The sequence below is a fragment of the Chinchilla lanigera genome, unplaced genomic scaffold (assembly GCF_000276665.1).
Source record: "Chinchilla lanigera isolate Chin_1 unplaced genomic scaffold, ChiLan1.0 scaffold00096, whole genome shotgun sequence".
NCBI lineage: Eukaryota > Metazoa > Chordata > Mammalia > Rodentia > Chinchillidae > Chinchilla > Chinchilla lanigera.
Genome location: NW_004955497.1, coordinates 8,267,274 through 8,286,715, shown reverse-complemented (window position 1 = coordinate 8,286,715; position 19,442 = coordinate 8,267,274). Strand labels below are relative to the sequence as shown.

General features: G+C 39.1%; 1 protein-coding gene across 1 annotated transcript in view; it reads right to left on the bottom strand.

Moving 5' to 3' along the window:
- LOC102017681 (microtubule-associated tumor suppressor candidate 2-like) overlaps positions 1-19,442 on the bottom strand; it is a gene marked incomplete at its 3' end in the record, with an annotated part of 235,319 nt that overhangs the window by 81,323 nt on the left and 134,554 nt on the right. The window contains exon 2 of the mRNA XM_005406382.1: positions 5,336-5,389. The remainder of the gene's footprint in view (positions 1-5,335; positions 5,390-19,442) is intronic.

The following is a 19,442-nucleotide window of genomic DNA, read 5'->3' as shown; positions in this document are numbered from 1 at the left end:
TAACCCAGCTATTCCCCTTCTGGGTATTTTTCCAGAAAAACTGAAAAGAACATACCACAGCAACATATGTGTACCCATGTTTATAGCAGCACAATTTGTCAAAGCTAAATTTTGGGAACAATCCAAATGCCCATCAGTGGAGGAATGGATAAAAAAAGATATGGTATTTTTATACAATGGAGTATTACTCAGCTATAAAAAAAAGAGACTCGAGGCTTTTGTAGGTAAATGGATGCAACTAGAGACCATACTCATAAGTTAAATAAATCAGACCCACATGTATAAACATTGTCTTGTCTCCCTAGTGTAAGAACCTGACAGAGTAAATAAGATCCAAAATGTACGATAGATATTGTGAAAGGGAAAGAAGTTGCTCAAAGGAAGGAACAACTAGGATGAGGGAAAGGAGAAAGGAAAGAAAGAAGGAAGGGGAAAAATATATATATGGAAGGATAGTTGGGATAATTGTACTGCTAATGTTTATTGATTTATTGAAAGAATAAGTTAATGCTTAAATTTTTCTTTTTTGACCAATTTTACATGCTTATATCTGGTAACCTGAACAACTAATTTTAAGACAACAAGATGCAATATAACAACCATTGTTGAATTCCTACCATCTTGTTTAGGGAAGCTGTATCATTTCTAATATTTTTATTACTTTTTATTCTCTTTAATTATTTGATCAGTCTTGCATTCTTACTTCTGGTAATCTGAACAACTTCACTGAAGATAACAATATGCAATATAACAACCACTTTTAATTCTTATCATCTTTTTTTGCAATCTTGTATCATTTTTATTGTTTTTGTATTGTCTTTTTGTCCTTGTCCTTGCTGTTATTTTATTTTTTCTTTTTAAAAGAAAAAAAAAAAGAAGAAGAAAAAAGTTGTACAAGAAAAGTAGTGAATCATCACAGTACACTAGTGAGAATCACCAATGAATTGCAAGGCCTAATCATACAAAGTAAATAGCTGGTGCTGACTTCACCGAATTTTGGAAGTCTGGGAAAGGGAAACAGGGCAGAGGAATGCAGTGAAAGGTCTGAATTGCCCACTGCTGTGGTGAGAAACCTTCTTCACACGACCAAAACCGATATAAAAAAAAATACAAAGCACATTATTAGAACAGTAGAGTTAGATATTAAAAAAGACAGCACAATTATTTGAAATCTGTGGCCTCCGAGTAGAAGTTGCAATAGGAAGGGAGAACAGGGGATTTTGATTTCTTGTTATAAGCCTTTTATTACTCTATTTAGTTTAAAATTTTAAATCCACTGTTTTTTTTAGGATGAAGAAAGTTCAACAGTTTAAATATTTAGAACATTTTAATAGATTAAAAGTACAAATTCTTTAAAAAGATTGACTTTGTGACTTTTCTAGTATAAACTGAAATTTAAAGTTTCAGAGACCTGGGAAGATCACCGTATTTGGTGCCCGGAAACCCTACAGTTTGGATGTTATTGCTGAAACGACACGACATCCAGATCTGAAACTGAACCAGCAGGAGATTCTGGTTTGTCTGATCAGAGAAGGCCCTGTGCTCCTCAGCAGAGGAGCTGCCAGTGAAGGTGTGATTCTCTTCCATTCTTGAGTGCAAAAATAGGAGGATTTTGAAGAAATTCTGAGCTAGCTGAATGAAAATAAAATCACAGTGTCTGAAAAGAGATATATATTTTGACACCTGCAAAGCAAATTTTAAGATGGTATAGTGACTGTGGCGTGGTCACTCAAGATGTCTCTGAATCACCCGGCAGGTCCTATCGGGAAGCCTGCTACCTAGAAGACAACGTCTCTCTATGTCGTGTCCAGGAAGATTAAAACTATCTGCCCAGGCTTAGGCCTCACAGGACACCTTCACAATGACCTCTGTAAACACAAAGCAGGGATAGGAAAGCACGTCAAAATAAGGCTAGGAAGATGGGGCACATTCTGCTTTGAACAGCAGTTGCGCCCTTTTCTGAATAAACACTAACTCACTAACATTCTGTTTTGTTGCCTATATTTTAATGTAGCTGAAAACAGTGGACTGTAGCTTTGTTGTGCGGATTAGGGAAAAATATGCAACACACATATCACCTGGTGGATATAAATAAATGGTAGCATTATGGCAGAGCATCAAAGAAGAGGTAGACTCTCTGCCACATGGTTATTAAATGATGGTAATATTCCGTCACTGCATTAAAAAATAGCTACAAATTCATTATCACACAATTGACTGGGCGTCAGAAGGCAGCAGTGCCTGTAGGTGTAAAAATGACTTTCGCTGCTATTTGCTTTTTCTTGTTCCCAGAAACATCTGGTACAGCATGGCCCCCTATCTGCACTGCCCTCTGGCACAGCGTGGAGCCTCCTTTCCTGGTACCTTGCCCTTTCCTCTACCCACTGCTAACCCCAGCTCTTAAGCTGCCTCCATGTCCACCTGCTCTTTGGATATGCCATCCCCTCATTCCAAAATGCGTACAGTCCCTCAGTGAATGGTAAGCTTAGTCTATTCCAGAGACTCACTCTTTATATAGTAAGGGACTGGGGAAAGTGTCCCGCAGGCAGAATTTCATCTTTAAAAGAAATGACTATCACCAGCAAAGAAAAGAATGGTTACTGTGGGCCATCTGCCAGGACACAGAAATAGTTCCGTCTTACAAAAACAAAAGCAATAGTACTACTGCTTTTCGGCATTGCGCACATTTATAGAGAGCAAACTCTGTGCTTTGTGGTTTCCTAGTACACATAAGTGCTTGGTGAATATGGCTTCTTAGGTTAACAGTACCAATTACTTATATTAAGGAAAGAGCAGAGTTTCAAGATACTGGTATCACGACTTCAGAAGAGTGACACGTGCAGCATACCAAGGCTGACTCAAAATGCCGAAGTCCACCTGGAGTTCCCTGCTTGGCTGTACTTTCTCTGTGCCTCACTTACGGTGATTGTCCTCATCTATCTTTACTATTCATGGTTACTTATGCGTAAGCCTCAACCCTGCCCTTCCTGACCTGCTTGATTCATGGAGCAGTCAAGTCCACGCCTGATGGCATCTGCAGAGGCCCTTCCAGCCCCCGAATTTTCACCTAACAGATGCTCAGCAAAATGTAGCTAAAGGCACAGATGAAACGCGTTTCTGATTTAGGGGTAGGTAAGCACTGCCATAAAGCCATGTCTCTGAATTTTACCACCACTCTGGCTGCTGGGCTGGTACTATTTGCCCGAAAGCTCCCAAATCCCTCAGCCCCACAAAGGCCTGTGTGGGGGGCCACGTCCATAATACTGAGCTCTCACTGCAGTCCAGAGAAACTGCTCCAAAACGAGATCAGTTCACTCACTATGTACCCACTGGGAGTCAGCCGGGTGCCAAAGCAAGTCTGTAAGCTATGCACAGCCCCATCGCGCTGTAGGCTGCACCACTGTGGACTTCAGGTGACACGGAGGTCCCTCTCTCTTACAGCCATTCACGTCTTCCTTTGTTGCACAGAATCTGCTCACCAAAAATTGGACGCTCACGTTCCATTCAATTCCAACACGTATTGTTAATCTTTTGTCATTATCTTTCTCATCTGCTACATCCTTGTTTTCTCTTCTAGACTTTCAGCTCCTGGAGACAAGGATGCCAGTCCGCGGTCACCACTGCGCCCTTTCTAACATCTGATGAGGGCCTCCCCAAGGACAGCTTCTCAACTCATATTTGCTGAAAGGAACGTTGCTGTTTTATAGGTACCAAAAATGGAAACTCAACACTTTCTAGCAATTTTTCACCATTTAAATTTTCCTAGCAAACTCTATAAGCAAACATGCTGAACTAGCATGTCAGGTACTTTTGATGATATAATCAGATATTCTGTTTAGGGACTACAAAGTGTTGCTTTTTAACAGATTCATGTTTTCTTCTCATTTCTGCCTACTTTGTACTCAAGGTAATAAATGCCAAACTTCAAGGATCTACTTTGCAAACATTCACTTAAGGACTAGAATTGCAGAAAGGTTTGTCTCTAGGACACATACTTCATGGGTAAAACTACATGCTGGGAGTGTTTTTTAATATACTATATAGAGGACACTGTAGAGTAAGATTTTCATACTCAAATCAATGTAGTGAGTCATGACTGGTATTTTAAGAAATGAGATTCTGGCAGAAAATATCTGTTGATCACATTTCCATGGGTAAGAATTCTTTCCTGAAATCCTTTTTAGTTAAATGTGCTGTGTGTGTGTGAGAGAGAGAAAGAGCACTTACATATGAATGCATGCATATCCCTTCTGAGTTGCAGGCAAAAATGTTACAGCAACACTGTTATAGGAATATTTCTCATTGTTTTTGGCTGTTGGGAACCAAACCAACTTCCTGCTGCTGGACAATTCTCAATGCTGTCAGTTTGGGCAGAGGCACGGAGTCTACATTCCATTAAAGAAGCTAAACAAGACCTCCTCATCCTTGCTCCCCCTAGGAAACCAGCCAGGGTTAGTCAAATGTTTGCACCCACGTGGATTCTCAATCATGATCACATGACCCAAAGGCCATGGTGACGAGATGTGACGTGGTGATGTGAGATGGACCCACCGAGAGGCAGCTTCAGCTGCTGTTACCCATAGTGGTAGCCCAGCCAGAAGCAGAGAGATTCAGGGCAGAGCATCTGGTTGTGCTGGTCCTGCTATCTCTGCCTGGGGCTCCTCAGCTCTTGATCACTACTCTGAGACCATCCATAGCCCTTCTCTTCTGATCAAAATTACCTGACAGGGTTTAGATGATGAAAACATCATGAAAAGGAGTAAGGGGGCTCTAACTTAAGATATAGGGAAATGGAACCTTTTTTTTCTTCAGTACTGAGAACGGAACCCAGGCCCTTCCCCATGCTAGGCAAGCTCTCTTCCACCAAGCTACCTCTGCATACCAAGTCCTCTGCATTTTTTTAAATGTTTAGACAGGGTCTTGACAAGTTGCCAAGGCTGACTGCTAACCTGTGATTTTTCCTGTCTCATCCTCTCAAGAACCTGGGATCACAGGCATATGTGCCTTGCCTGGACAAAATGGTACCAATTTTTATATTAGAAAAAATGACATCTGGTGAGGCAGTGCTTTGTAAACTATGTTACAGATCTAAGTCAGAAAGAGAAAGAAAAAAACTGCTGGTCCAGTCCAAGCTGAAGAGGAGGACCTGGTCCTAGACAAAAAATGTTAGAGAAATCCCATTAACACCTTCTGCATGAACTAGAGTCCAGAGGTGCAGTAGTAAAGAAGAGGTGATTCAGAAGTACAGCTGGAAGGCTCTACTGACGGCAGCACAGAGCAGGGTTAAGAGCACTGACTCCAGAGCTAGCCTCTACAGATTTGAATCCCCACTTACCAGCTGGAGGAATGTAAGTCAGTTACTTGATCTCTCTTGTCTCAGGTCTGCCATCTGTAAAATGGGAATGATAATAGTACTTCACTCAGAGGGTTGTTTTTATGAGAATTAAAATCAGTTAACATATGCAAGATTTAAGGAAGCACTAGGTACCCAGTGAGCAGTATATAACTTTGTTAAAGAACTAATAAAATATCCCATATACTACAGAAAACTCATTGCTTCAGATTTAGCATGGGGAGTGAACTCACAGTGTGTTGTTCTTGGACATCTTTAACTCTGTTTTAGTTATTTACAATTCTGTAGATAAAGGCTGTCACAATCAGGTCTGAGCACAATTAGAGATTAACCATGAAGTACTTCACTCACTCACATTATTATGTGTGAATTTATCCACTGCTAAAATTCAGTGACACTGGGGAATTAAGTGTTCCACTTAAGTTGATCTTCTAGCAACTGAAGCATATCTAACAGGCAATGCACTCAAAAGTTTGAATTATGTTAAGAAATAGATTGTGAAATATACTGCAGAATTTCTATTTTCTGAAAGAGTACATCAACACTAAGGTAATTTTTTCACAGTAACCATTACATATCAGCCATTAGACTCCTGTAATAGAGTGGTATTTTAGCTAACTGTCCCTCAAAGGACTTCTCTCCAGAACATACAAAGAATTTTTAAAAATAGACCCCCAAAATTGAAAGATCCAATTCAAAAATGGGCATCTGAGATGAATACACACTTCTCACATGAAGGAATACAAATGGAAAATAAATATATGAAAATATGTTCAACATCATTAGTCGTCTGAGAACTGCAAATTAAAATTACACTGAAATTTCCTATCACCCAGAAAGATTGGGTATCATCAAAAAATCAACCAATAACAACTGCTGGAGGGGCTGTGGGGAAAAAGGAACCCTTTTCCATTGCTGGTTGGAATGTAGATTAGTATAACCACTGTGGAAATCAGTGTGGAGATTCCTCAAAAAACTAAGATTAGTGGTCCCATTCGACCCAGCTATTCCCCTTCTGGGTATCTTCCTAGAAGAATTAAAAACATCATACCACAGTGATATATGACCCATGTTTATAGCAGTACAATTTATAATAGTTAACTCTTGAAAACAATCCAAATGTCCATCAACGGAGGAACAGATCAAAAAGATATGGCATTTTTAAACAATGGAGTACTACTCAGCTATAAAAAAAGATAAACTAGAAGCTTTTATAGATAAATGGATGCAACTAGAGACAATACTTGTAAGTGAAATAAATGAGACTCACATGTGTAAACATTGTATTGTCTCCCTAGTGTAAGAAACAAAAATAGTAAATAAGATACAAAAGTCACAATAAATATTGTGAAAGGGAAAGTAACTGCTCAAAAGGACAGAACAACTGGGATGGGGGAAAGGAGAAAAAAAGGGGGACAGAGAAAATATATGTGTGTGTGTGTGTGTGTGTGTACAAGATAGCTAAGATAATTGTACTACTAATTTCTATTAATTCATTGAAAGGAACAGTTAGTGTTCATATTGTTTAATCACTATTACATATCTATATCTGATAATCTGAGGAACTACTTTGAAGACAATAACATGCAATATAATAACCACTGTTAATTTCCTATCATCTTGTTTTGAAATTTTGTACAATTTTTAGTTTTTTACCTTTAAAATAAAAAAATTAAAAATATAGAGTGGTGATCTCAGAGATTAGCTACTGTGGTTTAAAAATACACTTATTCCGAAACTATTAACTCACAGACAAGTGTACTGGAGCCCTTCATGTCTTTTACTTCAATGTTCTCTGCATCTTTCCCCAATGTTATTGAAGCAGTCCATCTTGCAACTATCACCATTTCCACTTCAGAATATAACTTTTCTTATTTTATCACAATTTGTAACTACTTGAAACACATATTAAAATTATGTGCACAGCATACAGGTACACAGTGTATCAATTACAGTGGGAGCAGAGTCACCAAGACTAGAGAAATTGTACTGCATAGTATGTGCTTACTCTACTCGAAAAGCTGTTCCCAAATTTTTACTTTTAAGCTAGGTGGGGCTGCCAAAAAGAGCACCACTATTTTGACCAGAGATGAATAATAGCTGAAGTTTGGAGAAGATAAAAATCCCCAGAACTCCAGACATACATAATGCGCCTACTCAACCTCTCTAGTATATTAATTTCAGAGCTGCTGCTACAGTAAAATGGCCACGATTTAATTATTTAAGAGAATACAAATTGATTATCAAGCAATTCTAGGGGTAGGAGGTTTGAAATGTGTCTTCAAGGGCTAAAATCAAAGTGTTGACAGGGATGTGTTCATTCTAAAAACTTCAGGGGAAACTCTTCCCATGCCTTTTCTAGTGAGAAGCTGAAAACATAGATTTCACAAAATAGAAGCCAACTGAATTGGCCTGTGGTCTCTTCCTTCAACTTCAAAGCATATCATTCCAACTTTTTTATCAGGCATCATACCTGCTTCTCTGACTTTGACATGCCTACCTCCTTCGTATGCCTATGACTGCATTAGACATACCTGGCAAATCCAGCATGCTCTTGCATCTCAGTGTCCCTGACTTCATCAAATCTACAAAGTCTCTGTTGCTACAAGAGATTCTATATCCCAGGAATGAGGACATAGACATATTTGGGGCCATTATTTTGCTGTCACATCAGCATACATGTTGAACAGAACTCAAAACTAAGCTGGTAAAAAAAAAAGTTAGGCTGGTGATCTTCCCACTCACTGCCTCCAACTCATCCAAAACAGCTCATTGCAGTTTGCCTGCATTTTACCTGGCAGCAAGTTCATTCCTCCAGCTGCTCCGGACCAAAACCTACTGTCATCACCCAGTCCTCATTCTATTATATTCCAAGTACAACCCGTCGTAAGTGCTATCAGGTAGGCTTTCAACAACAAATTCAACATGTGCCGACCTTCATCTACCTCCACTAACAGCCAGCACCAGTCCACACTGCCATCTTCTGTCAGTGTGATACTGGGAACAACTGCCTGAATGGTCTTCTGGTTTCTCCCTCTACGCAATTCTGAACACACAGCCACAGGTGCTTTTAGAAGTGCAAATTGTATCATGTGATTCCTCTCTCCTAACCTCCGTGATGTCTCTCATCTCATATCAGCATAAAACCAAAGTCCTATGATACACATCACAAGGAAAGCCATTCTGTGTGGCCCAAGCAAATGCCGGAAGAGAAAGCTAGAGATGAATGCAGGCGTATGAACAAGGGCCTGGGAGCCCATGTGAAGAAGCCTACCCTATTCTAAGGACCACAGACAGCTGTTGACATGCATTCAGCAGTGCTGTAGCATCATAAGTTCTGCACTTTGGAAGTACAGCTCTGACGGCAGGCTACGCCAGGACAGGGAGGGCAGGGTAGGAAGAAGGAAAACGGAAGAGGGGTTTGGAGGCTTCTAGAGGAGCCCAGCAGAGAGAGAATGGTGGCAGCAGAAAGGGGGGTAGACTGGCATATGGCTATTTAGGAAGCATAAGTGGCAAAAAGTGGTGAGGGTGAGGATGATACCAGGTCCAGACTTGAGTTGATGGCTATCTAAGACAGCAGAGCTCCCACAAGCCAGGTGGGAAACTGCAGGAAAATCAACTGGGTGGGACTCACTGGAACCAAGGTGAACAGTATATGTTTAAGTCAGAATGCAAGAAAGACATTTCCACACGGGACCTGGTAAAAAGTTAGGATATACTGGCTGGAAATATATACTCACAAGTCGACAGTTTGTGGATGGCTATTTAAACTATGCAACTAGATCCCAGTACATGCACGTAGAAGGAAAACAGACGAAGGCTTCTGACTGAGCCTTTTAAAACAAAACAGAAGTCTACAAAAGAGAATAAGAAAGCACAGCTAGAGGGTTAGGAACAAAAAACTAGTAGAATACGCCCTTGCAGACAGAATGCAAAAGAAACCAGAATTTCAAAGAACAGTACTTACTACTTCCAAATGCTGCTGACAGGTTAAGTTAAGAGGGGTGGGGGGATGAAAATGCTTCAGTGGATTTTGTGTCAGAAGTTGTTAGAGACTTTGACAAAAGTAGTTCCAGTGGGGTTCAAGCCATGCTGCAGTGGGCTACAGCATGAGGAAGGCAGAGTGAAGAACTGTTCATGAAATCCAGCTAAACAGGGAAATGAGGCCACCACGGCAGTATCAGGAGAGGAAGAGGGGATTTTGCAGTTTGCATCTTTCTTCTTTCCTCCCTTTCGTCCTACTTGCATTTAAGGTATCAAAGGTACACATGGCTAAAGCCAATGGGAAGAAGCCATCAAGAGAAAACTAGGATATTGTCAACTTGTAAATTCCCTGAAAAGGGAAGACAAAAAATGGGCAAAGTCACCTTTTGGTCTCTTCTCAAGAGTTACCTTTCAGAAAGCCATTCCTTGACACTATAGAACAGCTCAACCATCTCTTCGTAAGCCACTTGGATTAAAACAGCCAAAATGACAGCCTTAGCCCCAAAGAGGTTCCAGCCATTCAGGAGAGGAGAAGCCACTAACCAAAAGATACTGACAATTTACATACACTGCGGTAGGTGTTCTGCTATGGTAGCACAGGTGTCGATAAAAGAAGTCAGAGAGAGGATTCTGGGAAGATACCGGGAATCCACCTCCCCATCCAAGCAACAATGACACTGGTAGGATCTCTTTGATAGAACTAGTTTGGAAATGTAGAGTCTATTGCTGAAGGTTTGCATCATTGAGGGAAAGCCTTGGACAGCAAATCATGATGAATTACAGTCAATTTCAGATCTTAGCTCAGAAGCAGCTACCTCTTCCTTGCACACAAGCCCCGCGGCAGGCAGCCATGCACATGTTCCAGGACCAGACTGGATGCATTGGTGGGAGCAGACAGTCCCCGTCCTCCAAGTATTGAGGATCAGTGTTTGACTACTGATTGCTGTTTAGTTGTGGAGGTGCCGATGCAGAGGCAGCAGGCACTATTGTTGTACTGCTCCTCGTTGGGGTAAGCTCTTCTACCTTTAGCCAAAGTGACTTCCAGGGGATTTAGGAAGCCAGACTTTTATCTCCTCCATTTTTCTCTTTTTTCCAATCCAGGAGCTTTTTAAGAGTAGGACATTTAAAAGCAACTGATAATACAGCGGAAAGTTAGAAAGACTGCGCATGTCCAGGGAAAGGTGCAGGCTTTGAAAAACCTTCTGCCTGTATCTCAGGCTGATCTTAGCAGAGAGATAGTCTTCAGTGATGAAAACAAAATCAGCAAACCCTGAGGAAGGAGATAAGTCTGAATTCCAGAGTTACTAAGTTCTTATAGTCATATGTTTAGTTTTCAACAAGAAAAAAGTCAATAAGACACAGAAAGAAACAAAAGAAAAAAATTAAAACAAGAGAAACTCTCCCTGAAAAAGACCTAATGACAGGTTTATTAGACAAAGACTTTCAAATAACTGTTTTAAGTATGCTCAAAGAACTAAAATAAAACACAAAGTTAAAAAAAATAAAGTGTATGAACAAAACCAAAATATCAGTAAATAAATAAAAATTTGAAAGAAGACCAAGAACTTCTGGGATTGAAAAGTAGAATAACTAAAATTAAAAGCTCACAAGAAAGATTCAGAAGTAGATTTGAGCAAGAATATGATACAAACAGTGAAGCAGAAGCTAAGACAATAAAAATTATTGAGAGACTGAGAAAAAGAAAAAAGGTTGAAGAAAAATAGTGTCTAGGGATCTTGTAGGACACCAAAAAGTAGCCTAATGTATGTATTGTGTGTGTGTTTGTGTGTGTGTGTGTGTGTGTGTGTGTGTGTGTATGTGACAGAGAGACAGAGAGACAGAGTTTAAATAAGAAGTGCCCCAAATTACTCAAATTTTATGAATGTACTGAATATAAATATCCAATAAATTCAACAAATTTCAAGTAAGATAAACTCCAAGAGACCTACCTCAAGACACATTAAAATGAAAATATGGAAAACCAAAGTCAAGGAGGACCTTGAAAGTGATAACAGGAATACTGACTCATCACAAAAGGATGCTCAATAACAACTTTGGCAGATTTCTTATCAGAAATATTGGAGGCTGTGGATAATGGGCTGATATACTCAACCAAGAACCTTACAGTTCGCAAAACTGTCCTTTGAAAATAACGAACAAATTAAGACATTTTCATATAAATGAAAGTCAAGGAAATCCATTACCATTATTAGATCAAGCCTACCTGAAATGCTAAAGAGAGTCCTGCAAGTTGAAATGAAGATTAGCCAGCAGCTCAAACTATATGAAGATATACATACCATAGGAAAGATCAATACACGGATAAGTTCAAACAGTATTACAATAACTGATTTCTCACTCCACATTTTTTTTCCACTTAAAAGTACATTTTAAAAAGCACTATTGATGTATTTGGACATATAATGTGTAAAGATGGGACTTTATGGTATCAACAATTGAAAGGGATGAAGGCAGAGCTATAAAGAAACAGAATTTTAATGTTATATATTTAAGTTAAGATGATATAAATTCAAGTTATAGTATCATAAATTTAGGATGAGACAGTGGACTCTTGACTTACAAACTCAATTCATTTGCAAGGGCTGGGTGGAACTCAAATTGTTTGTAAGGGCAGGGGATATAGTTCAGCGGCACCTGCCTGGAAAGGGCAAGGTTGAGTTCAATTCCCAGTACCAAAAACAAAACAAAACCAAAAAAATGAAATTGGTTGTAAGTCAAAACTATTTTTCCCATAAGAAATAATGAAAATACCCATAATAGTACCAAAGCAGCCCTTAACTAAACTTTTCATAACAAAAAAAGGTGTATAATGTGCACTATTTACCAGAAACACCAATAATTTTTAGTGTATTTGCCAAAAAGGAAAAACTGCAATATGAAGAGATAATAATCATAATATACATGCAGCAAATACAGAGCACCAAACTATATAAGGCAAATATTCATAGACATGGAAAATCAAATAGGCAATAACACTATTGTAACAGAGGAACTATATACCCCATTGTCACAAAGAGATAGATCAAATACACAAAAAATAAGCAAAGAAATAACAGAACTGATCTAAACTTGTGAACAAATGAACTTAATAGATATTTAAAGTGTTCAACCCAACAATACCAGAATACACATTCTTCCTGACTGCTGGATGTTCTCTAAAATAGACCATATACTAGAACATAGAACATGCTTAAGTAAATGCAAAGGAACTGAACTTATCCCATGCATACTATTGGACCATAGTGCAATTACATTGGAAATTAATCACAAAAGAAATTGCAAAAACTCCATAAATACAGGGAAATTCAATAACACCATCCTGAACAACCAATGGGTCACAGATTTAAAGAAAATTGAACAATATCTACAATCAAATAAGAATGCAGATACAACTTACCAGAACCTGTGGGACACAATGAAAGCAATCCTCAGGGGAATATTTATAGCAGTGAATTCCCACATCAGGAAAACAGAATGAGCACAAATAAACGACCTTATGCTGCACTTCAAGCTTCTAGCAGAAGAAGAACAAGTAAAGCCCAAAGCCCAAAGAAGGCAGGAAATTATAAAGATCAGAGCAGAAATTAATGCAATGGAGATTTTAAAAACAATATAAAGAATTAATGAATCAAAGAGTTGGTTCTTTGAAAGAATAAATAAAATTTATAAACCCCTAGCCAACCTTCTCGAAAAACCTCAAATTCATGCAATTAAGAATGAAAAGGGTGAAAGCACTATAGACCCTATAGAAATTTCAGAAGATCATCAATACCTACTTTAAAAATCTTTACTCTCATAGGATGGAAAACACAGAGGAAATGGACAGATTACTAGATACTTATGAATTACCAAAGCTGAATCAAGAAGATATAAAAATTCTGAATAACTCAATATCAGCCAAAAAAACTGAAAATATAACAAAAGCTTACCAACAAAGAAAAGCCCAGATCATGATGGATTCACAGCGGCATTCTATAAGAAATTTAGAAAAGATTTAACACCAATTCTTCTCAAACTCTTTAATGAAACTGAAAAGGAAGGAATTCTCCCTAACTCATTCCTGGAGGTTAAGTATTACCATGATACCAAAACCACAGAAAGACCCAACCAACAGTGAAAACTACAGGCCAATCTATAATGAACATAGAAGCAAAGATTCTCAATAAAATACTAACAAACAGAATGCAGCAAATCGTCAAGGAGATTATACACCATGACCAAGTGGGATTCATCCCAGGAATGCAGAGATGGTTCAATATATGCAAATCAATTAATGTAATACACCTTATCACTAGAGCCAAAGAACAAAAATCACATGATCACCTCAATAGATGCAGAAAATGCTTTTGATAAAGTCCAACACTCATTTACAATGAAAATCCTACAAAAAATAGGAATTGATGGCCTTTACCTCACTCTGATAAAAGCCATCTATGATAAATCAACAGCCAACATTGTACTAAATGGAGGAAAACTGAAAGCTTTCACTTTAAAATCAGGAACAAGACAAGGATGTCCACTGTCAACACTCCTATTCAGTGTAGTGCTGGAAACACTAGCCAGGGCAATCAGACAAGATAGAGAAATAAGAGGAATAAGGATAGGAAAGGAAGAAGTGAAATTAGCATTAATCACAGATGACATGATACTGTACGTAGAAGGCCCCCAAAACTCCCAAAGACTTGTAGATATAATAACCAAATCCAGTAATGTAAATGGATACAAACTCAACACTTAAAATCAACAGCATTCCTGTACACAAACAACAAACACACGAAAAACAGGCTAGTCACAAAAAGACAAGTGTTGTAGTGTTCTGACTATATTAGACATTTATAGTAGTAAAATTTATAGATAGAAACTAGGGAAACCACATCTTTTTTTTTTTAAATAAAAGGAGGAAAACATTAACAGACAGACAACCTTTTACAAAATAGCAAAAGAACAGTACAGACAATACAGAGCTACAAACAAAGTGGTAGGAAATTAACAATGCTTGTTGTATTACATATTGATATCTTCAAAGTGGGGAAACCACATCTTTCACAGTAGCGTACAAAAAAATGAAATACTTAGAAATCAATCTAACAAAAGAAGGAAAAGACTTATGTGGTAAAAATTACCATACTCTAAAAAAAGACATTGAAGAGCATTTCAGAAAATGAAAAGATATTTTTTACCCATGGACAGGAAAGACTAACACTGTGAAAATGGTCATACTCCCAAAATTATTGTACAGATTAAAAGCAATCCCAATTAAAATATGATTAAATTACTTTACAGATCTAGGGAAAATATTCCTAAAATTCATCTGGAACCAGAAGAGAACCAGAATAGCAAAAGCAATCCTGGGCAACAAAGGAAAGGCAGGAGGCATCGAAATCCCTGACTACATTAAAAGAATCTCAAGTTCCTTCTCATCATTAGGGAAATGCAAGTAAAAATTTCCAGTAAGATAACACCTGACTACTACTTTAAAAAACAAAAATGACAAGTATGAAGAAATATATAAATAAATGGAATTTTGAGCACTGTTGATAATGATCATAAAATGGTTGAGTTACTGTTGAAAACATTGTGTAGTAACTCAAAAAATTAAAAACAGAAGTACTATATAACCCAGCAATCCTACTTTTAAAAGTATGTACCCCAAAGAATTGAAATCAGGGTCTCACATGCATTAGTCACAATAGTTAAAACACTGAATCAACCTAAATGTGCACTTTTGAATAAATGGATAAACAAAATGTGGTCTATGAATCTAGTGGCATATTATTCAGCTTTAAAAAGGAATAATATTCTGACACATGCTACAACGTAGATGAACCTCAAGGACATTAAGCTAAGAAAAACAGGCTAGTCACAAAAAGACAAGTGTTGTAGTGTTCTGACTATATTAGACATTTATAGTAGTAAAATTTATAGAGGCAAAGCACAATGGTTCTTGCCAGAAGTGGGGGAATAGAAATGGTGATTCGTTGTTTAGTGGGTACAATTTCAGTTTGCAAAATAAAGAGAGTTCTAGAGACGGACGGTAGTGTTGGTTGCACAACAATATAAATGTATTTAATACCACTGCACTATACAAAATGATAAAGATAGCAAATTTCACATCCTATGTAATTTAGCACAATGAAAGAATACTAAAAACAAGAGCAACTAGAACCAGAGTCTTCCAAAGGCCTAGGGGAACAGAAGACAGACTGCTCAACTAAACCCTAGAAATGACCAGGTACAATCCAAGCTACCGCAGGTGGCTGTAAACCACTGAAAACGTAATTATTAAAGCACTATTCATTTGCACCTTTCTTGAAAAATGACAAGTGTGGAATCTGTCCATAGTGTGTAAAGTTGCTAACATCTCCCTGTCTCTGCTCTGTGAACAGCCGTCAGAAACCCTCTGCTTCCCCTCAGCTCACCCCTCTTCCCTGCTACCAGCTGGCAAAGACTGTTCTCACCAGGGAGGACTTGGCTCCCCCTTCTCCTCCCCTTCTCCCCCACAGTCCTTGCTTCTGCTCCTTTTTGGCTCTAAAATCAAACAGTAACATCTACGTGCCACTAGGGATAACTATCCAGTGAAATATTCATTTGTTTTTCTTCTGTTTTCCCTCTCGCTGCCTCCCCCTCCCCCAGCAGGCCTGATGCTTTCCTGTTCCTAGGCAGATTGGTAACTGCAGAGAGCAGCAGTTGCTGGTGTGGCATTTTCCATGCTGGCTTTGCTTTCCAAATCTTTAAGAAAAAAATGGAAGGGAAACAAAAGAGATTTAAGGCAAGAGGAGGAACGCCTGTGGGATCTACAGAGAAGAGCAGGAAAGTAAGGGATTCCTCCAGAGTGAATGCCCACGGCCCACCAAAGAGAAAGGGCTGAAGTTTCTGGAGGCAGGCAGGCTTTGTGCTGGCAGCTGTGCTGGGCCACCAGAGCCTGGGAAGGAAGGCACAGATGCAGTTAGGCCCAGCCTGGACTTGCAGCATGCACAGGTTCTCAAATACAGAAACAGCATGCTGACTCATCCAAGGAAATTATATGACATCTTAGAGATTAGGCTATGGATCCATGACCAGAGGACGTCCTGCACATCTACCTGCTTCCTTTAACGCTAGGATCTTTGTATGAAAGTGAAGGAAAGAGGAAGCTACAGACCACAGCTATGTCTGAATCTCCTGCCAGCCCAGAGTAGGAAAAAGGTTCAGAATGAACATTAAATTAAGTTACAGGAAATTAATTGGTGCAGTCCACTACCATGGTAGAAATAAAATGGGGAGAATGGACTCCTTACTGAAGTAAAACATTTGCTCAGCTTGTGGCAGTCAGCAAAGGCAAGTCCCACTCACACACTTAAGACCTGTGACATTTACTTACATTCTCTCCTGCATGCCCAAGAGCAGCATAGAACCTACCTCACAAGTTGACACAGTGTCAGTTTTGAACAAACAATTCTCTTTAGTCCTTAAAGCAAATGTGCAGTGGCCCTCCTGCTTCACCTTGCACTTGTGCTTGGCAGCAACCAGAGTCACCTTTGAAACATGTGCACCTGATCATGTCACTGCCCTGCAAAGTGATCCCTTTTACACTTACAGCAAAACCTCAACTTTTAAGCTGCTATAAAACCCTTCAATCACCAAGTATGACTGAACTCTCCAATACCACCCTCCCACTGTCATTGTACGACGTGGACCCAGTCTCTCTCTCCTCTTCTTATGAAGCTTTTGTGTGGAGAAAAGATTCATTCCATAAGCACATCAGCTCCTGGCAAAGGCCCGGCCTCTAACATCTGCCCTGCCTGGGTCTCTCCAGGTCTATACACACCCTGTACCTAGCACAGAGTGGGAACACAGTAAATACTAAAGGGTTCGGTGAGGCTCTAAGCCAGTTCACACTGCTTTACATGCAAGAGGAGAAGTTCCTTCCTCACAAGTCCCGCATTAGGACAGAAGAGCAGAGAGCAGAGGGGCAGGTATGAGCTCATTCTGTCCAACAGAAGCATTTTATTTGACTCTCACAATGTGATGGTATGAACTCATCCCCAACATGTAGAAACCAGGGAATTCCTCACAAAAACCAGATAATTAACTTAAGATAGAAAAGGAAGACCTGGCCTTGATGACCCAGTGGTCCTGTCTGAAGCAGTAATCCTTTACCCTCATCTTCCCCACCAGCCTCCCTCTGTTCTGGGGCCCCCAAGTAGAGCACCACTAGAAGACTCAACTTCATCATACGTGGTGACCCAGATTCATGGAAGACTCCATCCCTGCCACCAAGCTGAAACCAAGTTTCACACCTGTGACCTCCGGGAGTTCGCAGGGAGAAATCTTTTTCTGGCTTCAGAAGCTACTGAGGGACTCTGTTAATGAGGTCAATTTGTTTTAATTTCGTAGCTGTGCATCTGAACTATATGTGCATTCCTAAAATTTGCTCATACATTTGAGCCCGTATCTAAAAAGGTGTCACTGTCTTGGCCTCCTTCTCATGAGCTTTTTTTTCCGCTGGTTAGGTCTTGCAAAAGATGAGAATTAAACCCCAAAGGTCCACATTAGCAGGTAACAATTTCCTGAGGCTGCCCAGGTGACCTGCTCCTCAACCTAACAGCTGACACCCATGTAGAATCTCAGCTCCAGCGTGCTCTGCCAGCCTCACCGATGTTATCCAGCACACCCAGCGGAGCACCTTAAATTACATGGAATCGATATGAATCTTTCTCAGCAGACAGGTCTAAGCCAGTGAATCTGTTGAAAGGAAGCATTTGCATCCCTTGATTCAGCTGGTCTAAAATCAACTAAATCAAAGCACTGCAGAGCTGTATTACAAACAATTCCTTGTGGTTACAAGGAAAGCTGTATGAGCAACATCTTCCTGCTGCAAAGGGGCTTGTTCTCATATTAAACTAATATTTTAGACAGGAGCTTATATCACCTCAAACTACACTGCATTCATGAGGGAAATGAAGTTTCATTTCCCCCCTGAATTATTCAAAACCTTCTAATTTTCAGCACACATAAATATACTCCCCCTTAATAAAAATGCCTCCTCTGAGGAATACCTCCAGGCTTTGTCTACTCCTAAGGCATTTCTGTGAATATCTCGTAATAAGCAGACTTTTAACATTTGAAGATTTAAAGTGATAATTATATTACTTGAAATAATTTCCCATATTCAATAAATATTCTGGTTATAGTCAGTTAACTAAAAGCTTTCTTAGAGGTTCTGTATATTCACACTTCCATTTTTTTTCTGATTGATCTCTTTGTTCACAGATCCATTTATTTATTTTTCAAAATGCATTAGTAACTTCTTTGGTAGTGGAACAGGAAGAGAAATTGAAAGATAAAATGATTCCCAGAGGGGCTGGGGATTTAGCTCAGTGGCAAAGCACCTGCCTGGAAAGCGCAAGGTCGTGAGTTCGGTTCCTGGAACCGGAGAAAAACCAAAACCAAAAAAACAATAAAATAAAATAAAATAAAATGATTCCCAGAAAGTCATCTCTAACAAAAATGACACTTTTGCTTTACAATACATTTGTACAAAATGAGTACCTGGGGTAGAAGCTTTTCACAAACATGAAGACATGAGGGTGTGGCTAAGTAGATGCATATGTAATTCCTCATGCTACACCTGGAAAAGCTAAAGGATAGTTGAGCTCTAATACAGCACGTGACAAAAGTCTCCATTATTCCTGCTGAGGTAACTTCATATTTCTCTTCTGAAACGTAATCTTCTCACATCCTGACTTTTGTCTCTTTAGGCCCAGAAGCAGAGGTTCCTACAGCTGGATCTGTATATTATTCTTTCCTGTCTCCAAATTCCAATTATTTCATCTCCCATACTACATATACATACACATTATACTACATATATATACATAGACACATATACACACACACATATATATACATAGACACATATATATACACACACACATATATATACATAGACACATATATATACACACACACATATATATACACACACACACATATACACACACACACAATTATGACTACCTGCTCATTTTTGTTAAACAACTCTGATGCCTGGGTTTTTCTCCTGGACATTCTGACACCATTATTATAGGCTATGGGGTAAGCT